This window comes from Micropterus salmoides, unplaced genomic scaffold (genome assembly GCF_014851395.1).
Source record: "Micropterus salmoides isolate LMB-PRFRI ecotype aquatic unplaced genomic scaffold, ASM1485139v1 Ms_hic_scaffold_2, whole genome shotgun sequence".
In the NCBI taxonomy this organism is placed as follows: Eukaryota; Metazoa; Chordata; class Actinopteri; order Centrarchiformes; family Centrarchidae; genus Micropterus; species Micropterus salmoides.
In genome coordinates this window covers 52,079,025-52,097,550 of record NW_024041150.1, presented here as the reverse complement: position 1 = coordinate 52,097,550, position 18,526 = coordinate 52,079,025, and the positions used below count along the sequence as shown (strand labels likewise).

At 42.1% G+C, this 18,526-nt stretch overlaps 1 pseudogene; it reads left to right on the top strand.

Moving 5' to 3' along the window:
* The first annotated feature begins 1,288 nt into the window (after positions 1 to 1,288).
* On the top strand, positions 1,289 to 17,572 carry LOC119912610 (annotated as a pseudogene).
* Positions 17,573 to 18,526: the final 954 nt, after the last annotated feature.

Sequence of the window (18,526 nt, the reverse complement as noted above, 5' to 3'; positions counted from 1 at the left end):
TCTGTCCATGTGTAAATAAACAAGTGCTGGTGGAAGCCAGATGAGAGCCAGAGCAGGAGTTTGTTTCCAAAGTCTTTCTTCATCAAAGTAAAGGTGATGATGTCATAATGAACATGTAGTGATTCATATAAGAAGGCAGACCGTTCGTCCCACAGCTCAGTTAGTAAGTCAACAGTCAGCTCTGCTCAGTCTGTCCTTGAAGGCTGAAGGGACGTGGCTTTGAGAAGGTTTCCATGGAAACCAGAGCACTCCTTTTTCACACTAACATCGACCTTATTCTCAGCATAACATGTTTACAGCTGCTTTTACATATTTCTGTATCCTGAGTTCACTTTTTCTAAACTCTCCACTCGCTCACAACAACAGAAGTCAGCATGGACCACAGAGAAGATAAACTTTATTGATCCCACAGCTGTTACAGCGGCTCCTCATACACCACAGAGAAGATAAACTTTATTGATCCCACAGCTGTTACAGCAGCTCCTCATACACCACAGAGAAGAAAAAGAGTTGTGTGTAGTGTGGATCACTTTTCATGTTTAAGTTGTTGGGAAACTAATTTCAAGTGAACTCAGTGTAAAAGAGTTCAGCCTCTTCCTGTGTTCCTGTGTGATATTCTGCTGTGCTAGAATGTGTAAGTTGAGTTTTTGTGTCCCTGATATTCACGTCCTGCCATCCGAAACTACTGAGGGCGGAGTGGTAGTGGGTTGTTAAACCCTCAAATGCCGAGTCAGCACCGATGCTGGCTTGTCGAAGGTGTGTAACGCCTTTGCTGCACCTTTCTTTCAAATGTGAGTTCTGTGTGACTTCACTGGTCAACATGTAGGAAACTACACTAACATTTCATATCACCATTTGGTTAACAACGTAGCCCAAAGGTTATATTGTGTTGAATAATAAAATTATCTAGTCTGATAGACAAGATAGACTGTTGTTTTTATTGAATCGTTTTCCTCTCACCCGAAAATCTTCAGCCAAAAGAAAATAGCCTACATTAAACAACCGAATAGAACATGGCACAGCTACACAGGAGGATCATGCAACAAGCAACAAAGAAGAAAAATACTTAATTCTTTATACATTCTAACTGTTTTTACATTTTCAGACTATATAATGCTTCAATATGTTTATGTTGAAATGTTGTATTTGAGAATGTAATATTTTTCATGTAGGCTAAGATAAAGAGGATGACATATATAGGCTTTTCTTTACGATGAATATCAGTATTTTCATAGAATAATATATTCATTTTTCGGGATGTCTCGTTTTCAAGAAATATTCGACACAAACACGAAATGAATGACAAATTCTTTCAGTTTCGTTATTGCAAAAACACACTTTTCCTCAACATCAATCCTGAATCTTAATACAACTGTTGTTTATTTGATCCACGTGTTATAGCAGTGAGTGCAGAGGTGACGTCAGATCCGCTGGGGGGAGTTCGTCGAAACGTTGGCTGCTTTATTTAAATCCTACGCGGGTTCGGGAGCTCGATTTGGCTGTGAGGGAGACTCCGAGCAGAGTTGGAAGTGGCGAGGGTCTAGTTGTGGCTCAGCAGCATTCACTTTCCCAGCAGATCCAGGTCCTGCAGCGCTCCTGTATCTGAAGAGCTCCGACAGTCCCAGAGGAGACCTGCTGGATCTCAGAGACCAGGACCAAGAGCGGGATGGAGGAGGACAACCAGGACCCGGAGCCCCGGAGCAACAACGTCCCCGGAGGACAAACAGCAGGCTCGAGCTCTGATAGCACCGATGTTCAGGTCAGTGTTCATGAACACAGCTAGCAGCTAACAAGAAGCTAACGTGGCGTTAGCTCGGCCTGGTTCCGACACGTAGCTTCATATTGACTGTAAACAAGATGTAATGTAGCAGGATTCAACAGTGGAGCCATCAGAACCCCGTATCTCTACAGAACCCACACTTAATGTGACGGTCGGACCCGGAGAGGAGGAGGAGGAGGAGCAGGAGGTCTCTTGTAGCATGTAGCCTGCTGCCTGGGTGTTAGCATGCTAGCTAGCAGCTAAGACTGCTTCATGTGATCGCTCAATACAAGGCAGTGATTTCCAACCAGGAACAGGGAGAAGTTGTGAAGCTCAGCTAATGTGTAAAAAAAATAACATGTATGATTTGATATTATACAGCCACATATCTGTGTTGCAAATTAGTGTGATGCTGATCCTTAGATTGTCACAAGACATGTCTCAGTTTTCACCAATTTGAGCTAAAAGAAAAGTGAACAAATTCCTTAAAGCTGTCCCATCGAAACAGGCATTTAACAAAATGAGACGTCCTTTCCTCGCAGCTGTCATTTCAGAGCAACTTCAGTTAAATATGACCTGTTGCACAGCTGCAGCATCTGTCCACTGCTTGAGCTCTCTGTCAGAGCAGCAGACCAGCTGTTGCACTAATAGGCTACAGATGATCAGATCTTCACAATCCAGGAACATGTCTGTCAACAATTTACCATGTAGAAACATCTTGAGGTTACAAATAACATCGAAATAGTCAGGGGGGTACAGGAGCTGGCCAAGTGAAATGGATTTGAGGACATCTACAGGCTGACGTGTGTAAAGTTTTCGTTCTTTCCGAGTATCAACAAGGACGTTCGCTTGCGTTCAGCTGCCATTCCACACCTGCGCAGTGTGTAGCGTACGACAGTCACTCTTGCGCATCCGTGGTAATGTGTTGGGCACATACTGTAATATAACTTTTCCCAGTAAAGAGTAATGTAACGGATTACTATTTCCAAAACAGTTACATTATTACAGTTACTAATCCAAGTAACGCAGTGCCACTGAACGCACCATCCTTGACGTGAATGCGCAACGCCGCTGCAGCACAGCGGCACCGGACCTTATGATGCTCAAGTCTGGGTCAAAAATACAACTGTTTGCTGCTGTTATTCATTAAAAATAATCTATTAACTTCTACTGAACTAATCTGAAGGTTGGTAGTTACATTATTTAGTTATCAACGCAACTTCATGTTGCAGAATTAGCTGTTGAAGTTTGGTAAAAAATGAATACAAAATAATAATAATTATAGAGAGGTTGCGATGGAGCAGTGGATTAGACCCTTGTCTTTGATTCCCATTGCAACACATTCACCAAATAAGTTATTGTCATGGGTCCTGCTTTACCATCCATGTTATAATAGAGTCGCCGGCAGTTTGATCGGGGTGTGGGGGGGTCTCGGTATATTTTCCTGCTTTTTTGCCCTTTGCCAATCACATGCCCGATAATGGGCATTATTATTATAACATGAAACAGCAGCTCAGTGCTCTGGTTGTTATTACAGTCTGCAGCCTTTTGTACTAGTTTTGTCACGATTATAACAGCTGAATTGCATTTATTTTAACATGAACATTTTACCCACCCTCCACCAGTCACTGTAGCTTTCTATAATTGTGTTTTCTTTAACCATTTACTTTGATTGTTAGAGAGGCTGCCATGGCCTGCCATGCCAGGCTGTCATGTAAATGTTTCCATGCATGAAGTAATGTCACAAAAAATATGGTGGGCCAAAACAAAAGAGCTGCAGTAGTAAACTTGATTGCCCATTTGATCATCTTAAATAACTAATACAACTTATGAATACAACAGGAACACTGCAGAGTCCTGCTCTGGCCATGGGTTGTATATTCAAGCTGCATGTTGTCGTGGTGATTATATCACAAAAAAAAACGTTGTCTTTGAAGTCTATGAAGAATCATTTAGTTATCCAACGAAGGTCTTTGAAGAATTTTATTTAACAAAGAGAATAAACAGAGAAGTACTAAAACACACATACAGCTGGTCCAGAGACCTGCTGCCTAGGGCAACTTCGGGCGTCTGGCCCCGAGCAAAGGGATGCATCATTTACACTGTCTAGGTTTCTGTGTTTTGGGGAACAGAGATCCTCTCCAGGCCTTGAATGAACATTCCAGGAGAGGAACAACAAGAGAGGAAAACAACAAAACAATCAGCTCTGACCTAAACCCTAGTAAATGTGGACGAACTAACATAAGGAGAATAGGAGAGGAAATGTTAAAAAACACAATACATATATATGTAGAATAGTAATATTATAAAAGATCATACATAAAAGATTAAATGAGGACACAATTTTCTGCCATAACACGTGTCACGCCTCTTTTTAAACTTCCCAGCTGCTGAAAAGTCTTCCACAAAGGATACACAGGCGTATCCTCGCTTATAGCTCCTCCAACAGTCCTCCTCGATCCTTTAGGTGCATTTTAGGAATTGAGATGTCCTTCAAGATAGCGGTTTGAGATCGATTTCCAGGTCACGGGCTCAAGGATCAAGAAGGCACAAATTAGGGAAATGAGAAAGGCCCTAATATCAATGAGAGAGGTTGTCTCTATCAGAGATGTGGCTTTAATAACTAGATGAGTAAATATGATGTTAAGAGGATACAAGAATATAAACGTACTTGTGCTTTTTGCTGCCATAATTGTCACTCAGTGATAATCAAAGCCCTCCAGCCGAGCTCCTGGCAGCCCTGCTTGGGCTCTGCAAAGCAGCTTCGGAGAGGTCATCCCAGGACACAGAGAACAGGTCTTTCTGCTGTCCCTGTCTGATCCCGCTTCAGCGCAGTTTAAAGTAGTGATGGCGAGATGAAGCTTCATGAAGTATTGAAGCTTTCCATTCAGCTGGTTCACTCATGGGCCGAAGCTTCACGGGGCTTCATTTGTTCTACTGCGACAATAAATGTAAAACAGGCAGAGTGATTATAATGACACCATGGCTTTGGTGTGAGAAGCTTTCAATTGAATAAATGAATGAATGATGATGTTTGTGATGCCAATGCATAAATGCATATTGGTGCTGCATATCATCACATAAATCATCCCTGATTATATGACCCAGATATCTTACTTTATTCACCACATTTAACACATGGTCTGCCAAATAAAAAGTGCCTTGGTTTTGGCAATAATAACACTTTTTTAGGGTTAAATTTTATGTCATGCTGCACACCATAATTTGAGCAGACTCTGAGCAGTTGCTGCAGGCCAGAACTATAAGGAGACAGGACAACCAGATCCTCAGCGTACATCAGATGGTTAATGGTTAAAGACTATTCCCCACAATACAACCCGTCTTACATTCCTTTAACTTGTTAGAAAGGTCATCCATAAACAAATTAAAAAGAACAGGTGACAATATTCCACAGTATCTGACCCCATTAGTCACTAGAAACTTTCCCCATTTAACTTGCATAGTTTGATGCATATACCAAAAAAGAAACATCCTTATTAAGCATGGAGGGACCTCTTGCTTGTGCGTGTAGTTTAAATTCTTTGGATGCATCAAGAAAACACATAAATATTCATATATATGTATATATGAGCTCCCCTGTAGCTCACAAAGTCTCGAGCAACGAGTCTCGAGTAGGGCTGTAACGGGTCGGAAACTGCTTCTCTTCTCCCCACAGGCACACACAGCTATCCTGCACCTCTGGTCTCTCACGGCAAACACGCAGGCTTGCTCCGCCTCTTTCTGTCAATTCAAATTAGGGCTGCAACTATTGATTGACTCTATAGTTGACTATTCTGTTAATTTATTATTCAATTAGTCAAGATTATTTTTGTCACGCCCTAATTAAAACATTTAACTAATTAAATATCTGTCAAGTGAATTACTGATCTCCAACACACAGCCTAACTAGCTAACATTTCCATTAAGTGGACGAGGTTTGCTATTCCTATAGTGAACCTCGTTTTCTATATATTATAAAGCAAGGGAGAAGACAAGTCAGTTTAGGATACTGATATGCTCTTGCTCGGGCTTCTCCCTCTCTTCTCCACTCGCGCCGGCTGCTCCCTCCTCTACATACAATACTACAATAAAAAAGAACAATTCATACAGTTCATTAAATAAAATATAAAACGGTGAGTGTTAAAATAAATTCAAAATAAGTAAAATAAAAGTGATTAAAGAATATGCGCCATAAGTCAGGAGTATGTAGAAGTAATGTTAAGCATCAACAAAGAAACAAAGTATCTAAATTAGTATCAAAGGAAAAAACATCCAGTATGAAATGTAAAAAAACTATAATAAACCCATAAATTATCAGGTATTCTTACAGTACACTTGGAGTGAGTAATGGTGTGTCTGCTATCTATCTGCACTACGGTAGCATTCTTCAACAAGACACCAACAGTTTCAAACAAACTCTAACCTCTATTGCATTTGACATTCGTCACATTAATTCTCTTGGATGAGTTTGTTAAAGTACAGAGCATGTACATTTCCTAAAATAATTCTAAATGGATGACTTCCTGTTGGATTTGGGATATTGTTCCAAGAGGCTTTTTTCTTTAGTCTAGAGATGATGCATCTTAGCGGTGGGAATCTCTGGGCACCTCACGATGCGATTTACAATTCAGCGGGCTTGATGCATTTTTTTTTTTCTATACAGGATCTGTGGATAATTACTAAGCATTTAATCTGCGCATTAAAATCCAAAAGAAACATCTCCCAACTAGCTTAAAAGGACTAGTTTGCATCCCGTATTATGGCCCAAGCACGAAACGTGTGAGGTCCCTATTGAAACTGAAGGGAATTTTATTTAATTATTTTTTCTGCAAAGTAACCTCAAGTTTGGGGTTCTAAACCTACTCAAACTCACCAAACTTTGCACTTAATTCAGACAGGGCTAAAATTTTTGTATTTTACGGGTTTCCCGCATGGGTGTGGCAAAATGGCTCACTAGCGCCCCCTACAGTGCAGCCCCCGGACAAAGTTTCACCTACAGGTACGAAATTTCTGTGGTACGTGTATCATATCCAGATGTACAAAAAAGCCTCTTGGAGCCATTGCATAACCCAAACAGGAACTCGGCCATTTTGGATGTAATGGTCATTTTTGAAGATTTACACACTTTGTACTTTAACAAACTCCTCCTTAGACTTTTTCGCTGGCAGTCTAAACCCATTGACCCATTGACATTAAAAGTTGTACAAACTGTTACCAGTCAACCAGTTAGTCTGTCAAAAATCGACGATTCACCATGAAACGGGAAGTAGTTGTAACTTCAGTCTACATTTTCATATCTGCACCAGATTTTACATTTATAATAAGAGTTGTACCCTGAACACATCTATATGCCAATATTCACTCAAAGTCATAGCACCACCTGCTGGCAACAGGAAGTGACCTTTAACAAAGCACCCCCAAAACTGAAATATAATTATCAGGATTTACAGAGTATATATCAGGACAGAGCTGTACACCAGTTCAGTCTAAGCTTGTACCTGATGTTCTCAACCCTTGACAAGTAGGTAAGTTAGTAATGACCCTCAGCTGAGCTTATTAATATTGCTTTTTTGCTAATTTAGCTAACGTTACATAACAGCCAAAAAACTTGCAGTACAGGGAAGATGTTGGCTAGCGCTAACTTTGCTTTCAGACCAAACGCGAATTTTCGCCTCGCGACACTTAACTCGTGTGAGTACATTTGCTGCAAGTGTTGACACACAACGTGAGGCCCTTAGAGCACACGATAACATGTATAAACACAACTTGCCATTACTACAGCTATGTGAACCCAAAGTAATCATTTTGCTGTGATTAAAGAGCAATAAACGGATCAAACTGATGCCAAAATAACAACATGATTTGTTAAACATACGAATTCATGCTTTGTCTGGTCTGTCAGCAAGACAGCAGGACAACAACTTCTAAAATGTTTGATTTCTGAATTGAGTTTGGATCGATCAGGGCTATTCCATGCTAACTTGGTCATGGTAAAGAACAACTTTCTTTTCTCCATCTCTCATTTCTCATGTCTATTTTTGTCCGGTTTTTATACAAATATGAAATAGTCCAACAGAGCTGACTGCGCTAACAACACTGGAACCGGATGTGCACAGAAGCTAGCTGCTGAGAAGCTTCAGTGAAGATAAATCAACATTGTAATCCCAAAAACTAAAGTAAAAAGCTAATTTAATAAAAGCAGTTAACTCCGAGCTCCTCCAGCGAGTAAACGGCGTAGTTGTCAGAGCATAATACAGTCCGACCACGGGTGTTTTATTGGTCCGAAAGCTAGAGCGCTGCTCCCTGCTCTTCTCCCCCAAGGTTAGCAGCTCTGTCGGAAAATTTTCAACTCATGCGAATTCCTAAGAAATAAGAAACGCCTACATACAAACACTAAGAGATGAAATCGACTAAAGCATCTTTAACACTGAGACCATCAAAAAGTGGTCTTAAGATTGGTCTCGAGACAAAGACTGGTTTCCAGCTACTTTTCGCCTTCGATAGTTTGGGTGTACAGTGTTTCCCTAGGATGAAGTTGTAGCTGCCCAGGTGATGGGAAATGTTTTTTGTGCACGTAGTGTGTAGTATGTCTGAATATAAAATTGTCTCCTTATTAGCTTAAAATGAATAGTTTGCATCACGAACTTGTTTTACTAACCTCAGCTCCTCCAGTTACCACCGTCTTTTCTTTTCCTAACAACCACTTTTTCAGACTCATTTGAAAACTGAAAAATAATTTAGGATTTACCTGTCTGTAGGCTACAGGACGGAGCTGTATGCTACACCAGTTTAGTCTAAGTTTGTACGTGATGTTGGACAAGAAGGTAGTAATAAAAATACAGCTACCAGCAGTGTTGGGCAAACTACTTGGAAAATTAAGTAAGCTAAGCTACTAGTCACTCTACATTAAATGAAGCTTCACTACACAGAAGCTACGTCCAAGGAAATGTAACAAGCTAAGCTACAGCAACATGGCAAAAGTAGTTTACTACATATAAGCTACTTTTAATTAGGGCCCGAGCATGAGCCGTGCGAGGTCCCTATTGAAACTGAAGAGATTATTATTAGGGCCCGAGCACGAACCATGCAAGGTCCCTATTGAAACTGTAAGGATTTTTTTTGTCTTTTTTTCCCCCTGCAAAGTAAGCTCAATTTTGGGGGCCTAAACATACTTGAAAACTCACCAAACTTTGCACACATGGCAGAAGTGCTGAAAAATGTGGTATTTTATAGGTTTTGCGCGTGGGGATGTTAAATTGGCTCGCTAGCTACAACATTAGAAAAAATGAGCCCCTCGGCCACGTTCAACCTACATGCGCGAAACTTTCTGGGGACATGTATCTTATCAAGACTCACAAAAAAGCCAAAGGAACCCATACGCTAAACGCAACAGGAAGTCGGCCATTTTGAATTTTATGGTCCTTTTTGGATGATTTACACTCTCCGTACTTTAATTCAATTTTATTTTATATAGCGCCAAATCACAACAACAGTTCTCACAGCGCTTTTCATAAAAGAGCAGGTCTAGACCGTACTCTGTGATGATATTTACAGAAGCCCAACAGTTCCCACCAAGAGCAGCACTAGGCAACAGAGGCAAGGAAAAACTTCCTTTTAGAGGCAGAAACCTCGAGCAGAACCATGGCTCAGGGTGGGCGGCCATCTGCCTCGACCGGTTGGGGGTGAAGGAGAGAGAGAGAGAGAGAGGCAGCCTACACAATATACACACACAGAGGTACAGACAGTAAAGGTGATGTTGCTATAGACTAAATGAAAAATGGTACAGATATTCATAGTAATGTTAATGGTAACAATCGTAATGTTAATGATTATAATAACAATAGTTTTTGTAGCAGAGGGTGTCGAGCAGGAACACGGGGGCAGCAGGTGACCCGCAGCCACAGATCCATACTCCACAGCTCCAGAGCCAGAAAACCTGCAGGAAGTGATAGGAGGAGAGAGAAGAGGGACGAGAAACCACAAGACTACCGGAAAGGGGAGAAGTTGTGTTAGTAACATGCAATAATGGGATGAGGTTGCATGCAGAGGGAGAGAAAGTAGAGGAGAGAGGAGCTCAGTGCATCATAGGAAATCCCCCGGCAGTCTAGGCCTATAGCAGCATAACTAAGGGATGGTTCAGGACTCACCTGAGCCAGCCCTAACTATAAGCTTTATCAAAGAGGAAAGTCTTAAGCCTACTCTTAAATGTGGAGATGGTGGCTGCCTCCTGAACCCAAACTGGAACCTGGTTCCACAGGAGAGGAGCTTGAAAGCTGAACGCTCTGGCTCCTAGTCTACTTTTGGAGACTCTAGGAACCACAAGTAACCCTGCATTCTGGGAGCGCAGTGCTCTGGTGGGGTAGTAAGGTACTATGAGCTCTTTAAGATAAGATGGTGCCTGACCATTAAGAGCTTTGTAGGTAAGAAGAAGGATTTTAAATTCTATTCTGGATTTTACTGGAAGCCAATGCAAAGAAGCTAAAACAGGAGAAATATGATCTCTTTTCCTGGTTCCTGTCAGAACACGTGCTGCAGCATGAAGGAATAATAAGGAATTGCAGTAATCCAGCCTAGAAGTAACAAATGCATGGACTAGTTTTTCTGCATCATTTTTAGACAGGATGTTCCTGATTTTCGCAATATTACGTAGGTGAAAAAAGGCAGTCCTTGAAATGTGCTTAATTTGAGACTTAAACGACATGTCCTGATCAAAGATAACTCCAAGATTCCTCACAGTGGTGCTGGAGGCCAGGGCGATGCCATCCAGGGAAACTATATCTTTAGGTAATGCGTCACGGAGGTGCTTAGGCCCCAGAACAATAACTTCAGTTTTATCTGAGTTTAACATTAGAAAATTACAGGTCATCCAGGTTTTAACATCCTGAAGGCACATTTGAAGTTTAGCTAACTGATGAGTTTCATCTGGCTTGATCGATAGATATAACTGAGTATCATCTGCATAACAATGAAGGCTTATGGAATATTTCCTGATAATATTGCCTAAAGGAAGCATATATAAAGTGAAGAGGATTGGTCCGAGGACAGATCCTTGAGGAACTCCATGACTAACTTTGGCGTGCATGGAGGACTCATCGTTAACATGTACAAACTGAAATCGATCTGATAAATAGGACTTAAACCAGCTTAGAGCGGTTCCTTTAATGCCAATGAAATGTTCCAGTCTCTGCAATAGGATCTGCTGGTCAATGGTATCAAATGCAGCACTAAGATCTAATAAAACCAGTACAGAGACAAGTCCTTTGTCTGATGCAATAAGGAGGTCGTTAGTAATTTTCACTAGTGCTGTCTCTGTGCTATGATGAGCTCTAAATCCTGACTGAAAATCCTCAAATAAACTATTGCTCTGTAGAAAGTCACACAGCTGTTTAGCAACTGCTTTCTCCAGAACCTTAGAGAGAAATGGAAGGTTAGATATATTGTTGGCTAAAACATCCAGATCAAGTTTGGGCTTTTTCAGAAGAGGTTTAATTACAGCTACTTTAAAGTACTGTGGTACATAGCCTGTTGATAAAGATAGATTGATCATATCTAGTATAGAGGTGCTGACTAAGGGTAAAACATCTTTAAGCAACCTAGTCGGGATGGGGTCTAAGAGGCAGGTTGATGGTTTAGATGAAGAAATTATTGAAGTTAGTTGGTAAAGATTGAGGGAAGCAAAACAGTCTAAACATATATCTGGTTCTACAGCTGTTTCTAAGGTTCCTGAGTTTAGAGATAATTCGGTGCCAGTTGAGGGCAGGTCTTGGTGAATTTTGTCTCTAAATACTTTAATGAACTCCTCTCAGGGATTTAGTCCGATCGACTTCAAATTTCTGCTGTGCCTTCTAAAGGCATTGACGATGAAAAGTTGTACTGAGTATTCGTCAATGGGCGTGTACGTGGCTTCAAAGATAAACTCTTCGCCATGACACAGGAAGTTGTTGTAACTTCAGTGTACGTGCTCACATCTGCAAAAAACTTTAAGTGCTTGATAACTGTCTTGCCCCGAACACATCTACATGCCAATATTAATTTATATTCAAAGCGTGAAGTGCTATGTAGCGCCACAAAGAGGATACAGGAAGTGACGTGTAACACCTTCGTGCAGCGTCCGAAGCACGTAGCAAATTCACAGCCCCATCAGCATAGCTCCACAATATGCAACATGGTCGTGACTTTAAATGTCTACCTAGCTAGCAATTTTGGTTAAGTAACTTATAAAAAATATAACGTAAACTTACTCAAATCCCTTCTGCCGCCCACTAAAAGTGGCTTTGTTGCCAGTCCACCATCGGATCAGGGCATCTGTGTCCTCATCTTGATTTGAGTTATGTATGTAACAGGTGCTGCTGTCTTCCATAACAACGTTAAACATTAGCTTGGTAGACTTAGCATAAACGTTAAAATGTGACCTACCATCTGGGTATTTTTGCCACACTGAAGATTTTGCTTTTGTTTCCATACTACATTTAGGTCGAATCAGTACATACTACTAGTATTGTAGGCAGTTTAAAATACAGCCTTAGTTTTTTGTATGGGTCAAGTTTCAACAGCACGGGACCCGTTTTTTTAACCATGATGCAACTCCTTAATGGGATGTGGCTCAATTATTAAGAAATGTCGGTATCTGTGATGATCAGTCTGATTCCTATAGAGGTCCGTGCCACCCGAGGCCCCTCTGTGGACACCCCTGCAGTTGGTTGTCACAAGTGGTAATGCATTAGTCAAACTTTACCATTGTAGGTTTTGTTCCACAGACATGCTCTAAATGTAATTTATGGTTCTAGATAGCTCGCTCCACCTTACTGTCTTTTTCTCTGTATGTCTGTCTGTTAATATAGAGAGGGAGAGATGGGCTCAAACGTCATCAATGTCAGCACTGTGACAAATCCTTCAAAACATCTGCAAATTTAAAGGTTCATCAGAGAGTTCACACTGGAGACATGTACAGCTGTGACCAGTGTGGGAAAGCTTTCACTACATCAGATCGGCTAAAGGTGCACCATCGTGTTCACACTGGAGTGAAACCGTACAGCTGTGACCAGTGTGGGAAAGCTTTCACTACATCAAATCAGCTAAAGGAGCACCAACGTGTTCACACTGGAGAGAAACCTTACAGCTGTCAGCACTGTGACAAATCCTTCAAAACATCTGCAAATTTAAAGGTTCATCAGAGAGTTCACACTGGAGACATGTACAGCTGTGACCAGTGTGGGAAATCCTTCACTGCATCAGGTCAGCTAAAGGTGCACCAACGTGTTCACACGGGAGACAAACCGCACAGCTGTGACCAGTGTGGGAAAGCTTTCACTTTATCAGGTAACCTAAAAAAACACAAACTTCTTCACACGGGAGAGAAACCATACAGCTGTGACCAGTGTGGGAAAGCTTTCACTACATCAGATCAGCTAAAGGAGCACAAACGTGTTCACACTGGAGAGAAACCTTACAGCTGTGACCAGTGTGGGAAAACCTTGACTACAAAAAGTGCCCTGGCTAAGCACAGATTCATTCACACTGGAGAGAAACCGTATAGCTGTGACCAGTGTGGTAAAGCTTTCGCTAAATCATGTCAGTTAAAAGTGCACCAACGTGTTCACACTGGAGTGAAGCCGTACTGGTGTGACCAGTGTGGGAAAGCTTTCTCTGACTCAAGTTACCTAAAGGTGCACCAACGTGTTCATTCTGGAGAGAAGCCGTACAGCTGTGACCAGTGTGGGAAAACTTTTACTCGATCACATGACCTAAAAATCCACCAACGTGCTCACACTGGAGAGAAACCTTACAGCTGTGACCAGTGTGGGAAAGCCTTCGCTACAAAACGTGCCCTGGCTAAGCACAGATTCATTCACACTGGAGAGAAACCATGCAGCTGTGACCAGTGTGGGAAAGATGGCTAAGCACAGATTCATTCACACTGGAGAGAAACCTTACAGCTGTGACCAGTGTGGGAAAGCTTTCATTGCATCAGATCGGCTAAAGGTGCACCAACGAGTTCACACAGGAGAGAAGCCATACAGCTGTGACCAGTGTGGGAAAGCTTTCGTTGCATCAGATCGGCTAAAGGTGCACCAACACGTTCACACAGGAGAGAAGCCGTACAGCTGTGACCAGTGTGGGAAAGCTTTTTCTTCATCAAGTTATTTGAAGTTGCATCAACGCGTTCACACACGAGAGAAGCCGTACAGCTGTGACCAGTGTGGGAAAGCTTTTGCTTCATCAAGTTACTTAAAGTTGCATCAACACTTTCACACACGAGAGAAGCCGTACAGCTGTGACCAGTGTGGGAAAGCTTTTGCTTCAGTAGGTTATCTAAATGTCCACAGACGCTTTCACACTGGACAAAAACCATACTGGTGTGAAAAGTGTGGGAAAACTTTTACTACATCAGGTGGTCTAAAGTATCATGAACGCGCTCACACAGGAGAGAAGCCGTACGGCTGTGACCAGTGTGGGAAAGCTTTTGCTTCAGTAGGTTATCTAAATATCCACAGACGCATTCATACTGGACAGAAACCGTACTTGTGTGAAAAGTGTGGGAAAACTTATCCTACATCAGGTTATCTGAAGTTGCATCAACGCATTCACACAGGAGAGAAGCCATACAGATGTGATCAATGTGGGAAAGCTTTCACTGCATTAGAGAGGCTGAAGTTGCATCAACGCGTTCACACAGGAGAGAAGCCGTACAGCTGTGACCAGTGTGGGAAAGCTTTTGCTTCAGTAGGTAATCTAAATGTCCACAGACGCTCTCACACTGGGCAGAAACCATACTGGTGTGAAAAGTGTGGGAAAACATTTACTACATCAGGTTGTCTAAAGGTGCATCAACGCGTTCACACTAGAGGTCTGCAAGCCCGTCGGGTTCCGACGCGCCGCTTCAGCACCTCTAAAGTACGCTCCGTCACAGCGCCCTTAAACCAACAAATAAAATCCGAGACTTCATCTAGCCTGATAGGGTAAGTCTAATGGATTTCCTTATTTACTATTAGGTTTGGTAGCTAATAATGGTTTCTGATCACCCTTTAAAACAATGTGCAGGTACGCCATGCATTTAAATAGGCCTAATTAATTATTTGGTAGTAACTTAATAATTAGGCGGATGGCACATTTCAGGCGCTCCGGCATCTAGTAATTTACAAATTAGTATTATTCAGCATGGTTGTATTGAATATATTCTAAATAGCCTAAGCAATAGGAACATAGGCTACTTGTGCGTTACTATACACGTGACGTTGAACATGCAGAGCAGTGAGAAATTGGAGTGTGTTTAGGCCAATGTGTGCGTATATCCAAAATAAGCGCGCGACAGGCAGCTGAAGTTGATGTCGGGCTCGGGTTGTGCTGAATAATTGCAGATGTTGTCGGGTTGGGCTTTCCGAAGCCGTACAGCTGTGACGAAAGTGATTCAGTGCAAGAGGCTGCAAGGGCTCAAAAATTCTGTAAACAGGAACGGGACAGCCCTTTGCCCCATAATCATGTTACTTTGATGACGCTGAAACATGTTGCACACTTTTTATTTCGAGTGGTAGCTAGATTTTTAGGTATTGCAGTTCTTGTCCTACAGAGTAGAGGAGAGGTAAATGTCAATCAACCTTTGTCAATAATTAATGCACTATTGTCGGTTAAATAATTGAATAAACTGTGTGTAATAAGGTGATTGCTTTCCTCTGACTTCATGTGTTCTATGTAGGCTACAGCGTTGGTGTTGATGCTTGTTTGTTCACCATATTTCTTTTATTATGCGGATTTGACGTGATTTTTTTGCTTCCAGGCTTCCCCTGGTAACCCCCGTGTTTTGCGTCATACCGCTATAAACTGGGCAGTTCCCTCACGCAGAGTCTGCAGAAATGCGGACTTACGAAAAGGGCTCAAAAAGGGTTTAAGAAAGGCTCAAAATGTCAGCGAGAGCACTCACGCACTTGACGATTTGACAGCGGGACAGCCTTAAGCCCTCGTGGACTTCCCGGGAATGCGGCTCAAAGTCTGAGGGTGAACATTGCGATTGGTCCTAGTAGTGTGACGAGACACTTGGGTCACATGAGAAGACACAAGATCGGGTTCACTAGAACGAGACATGATTTTAAGACTATTTTAAAAGAAATCAAACTGAATTATATGAACAGTTTGAGCATTAAACATTTAATTTCCTGTGTTCTGGTTAAAATGACAATTTTAATAATTGAGTGGAATCCATGCGACCCTGAACTTTAGACTCCCAGTACCGCCACTGGCCACACAGTCCCACAGCATGATGGAACCTCCACCAATTTTTACTGTGGGTAGCAAGTGTTTGTCTTGCTCGCACTGTATTCTTTTGCCGCCATGCATAACGACTCATGTTATGACCAAATAACTTAATCTGTGTCATTCATAAGTCTACAGCACCTTCTTCCAAAATGAAGCTGGCTTGTTCAAATGTGCGTTTGCATACCTCAAGCGACTCTGTCTGTGGCGTGTGTGTGCAGAAAAGGCTTCTTCCATATCACTCTCCCGTACAGCTTCTCCTTGTGCCAAGTGCGCTGAATTGTTGAACGATGCACAGTGACACCATCTGCAGCACGATGATGTTGTAGGTCTTTGGAGGTGGTCTGTGGGCTGCCACTTCTGGCCTTAACAAGAACTGTGCCTGTGGTCTTCCATTTTCTCACTACGGACACTGACAGCTCGCGATGGCTTTTTGTAGCCTTCCCCTAAACCATAATGTTGAACAATCTTAGTTTTCAGGTCATTTGAGAGTTGTTTTGGGGCTCCCATGTTGCCACGCTTCAGAGGAGAGTCAAAGAGAACAACAACTTGTAATTTAAATATGTTTTCTCATGATTGGATGCACCTATGAAGTTCAAGGCTTGATGAGCTCACCAAACCAAATGTGTGTTCCAATTAATCAGTGCTAGGTAGTTACAGGTTTTCAAATCAACACAATGGCAAAGGTGCTCGAATTTATGCATCTGTCGAATCTTGTGGCAACTTTGATTTTGACAAAACTGCTTAAATTAAATATGTTTTGATTCCCTAGCTTGCTCACTTCTCAAGAATGTCTCTGTTCTACAAAAACAGCTGAAGCTAATTTCTTTTGTTTACTAATGATGTGTCTACTTAAACGGTAAGATGAGAGCATTCATTGATGAACTGACTTTTTTTTTTATAAACTCAATGTGACCATGGATCGGCCAAAGGGGGAACTGTAATGGAAACAAATATATTTTACTTGCAGTGTTTCCCACATGTTCATTTATTTGTGGCGGCCCGCCACAATATCAAGGCTGACAGCCACAGATTGATTGTCGATTTGTTTTTTTTTAAGCCTATTTAAAATCGTATTTTGATTGCAGAGCGCCGTAGCGCGTTAGTTCAGCACTTCCTCTCACCCGTCCCTCTCCCTCATGGAACCCTCTCTCTCTCTCTCTCACTCACCCTTACCTCTCTCTCTCTCCCTCATGGAGCACCGATGCACAAGTCTGTCCAACACAACGCTATCAATGTTGGAGACCCAGCTTAAAAAAGTTGTTAGCCAGCATGCAAGGAGCCTTGCTAATTAGGTGAGCTAAGGTAGTGTTAGAATGCAGCTGGATTCTCGAGGCTAGCACGCTGTATGTAGCTGTTAGTCAATATCGACTCCCCTTCTGGGAGTTTCCACTGTGGCTCAAGGCTGAGAAAGGCTTTTCTGTTGGACTCCACAATTATTCTCTAGCATTAAATGTCTTCTCTGTTTCTCTGGGTCAGACTCTCTAACAGCCCTCTGGTGTATGAGCTCTGCCCTTCAGCTGAATCACTCTGTTATTCTTACTTTAATAAATATCACAAAGACAACTGTTTGTTGTAATGTGTTTATTTTTATTTTTTTCAGAAAGAAATGTACAAAAAAAATACCGCCAGTCAAACTTGCTGTGACGTGTTCCACATCATCCCGTCAGGTCTGTGAGGGCGCTGGGGCTGCATTAAGCTGCAGTATCAATGAACATAGATTCTGCTGTCAATTTTGAAACACAAACAGAACAAAAGGACGTACAGCATCAGAGACAATCACAGACGTCACTATATAGATCTGAAGATCATTTTCGTTCTAACCTGCTCTGACTGCAGGAAATGAACCTCTCCTCGTCCTGTTTTCTCCCAACCACACTAATAATTGCTGACTCCATAACGAGAAACATCCGTTTCTTTAACGCTACCACTCACTGCTTACCCGGTGCCACCACGGCTGACATTTAAAAAAAACTCCAGGACCTGATGCCGTCGCTCCCGTCCTCCATCACAAGAGTGATAGTCCATTTTCAAACAAATGAAACAGCTAGATTCATCAGATTTTAACCGTCTTCTTAACTTTTTAAAGCAGTGTGGAAAGTCTGTTTTTATCTCTGGTCCCATTCCCACAGTTGGTCGCGGTGCTGGCCGCTTCAGTAGACTCCTTGGCCTCCACGACTGGCTCCAGTCCGCCTGCAGGGCTCATCGTGTGTGTTACGTGGATAATTTTTATATTTTCTGGCAAAGAATGTCTCTTTTTAAGACAGACGGACTTCACCCAAACAAACGGGGCTCAGAAATGTTAGCTGCTCACATACAGCATGTGGTTTGGTCCACACATGACTTGAATGACTAATCATTCATGCAGCACACCTGGACGCACCACCGCTCACTGAACAGATCTCTGCCTCACTGCCACAAACAACTGTCTCCACCTGCTGGCATGTAAAGCCGTCTGCTCCCAGCGCTGTTCCACAGACTTCTATTCCTTTCATCATCACGCATAAACCAGTAAACCGA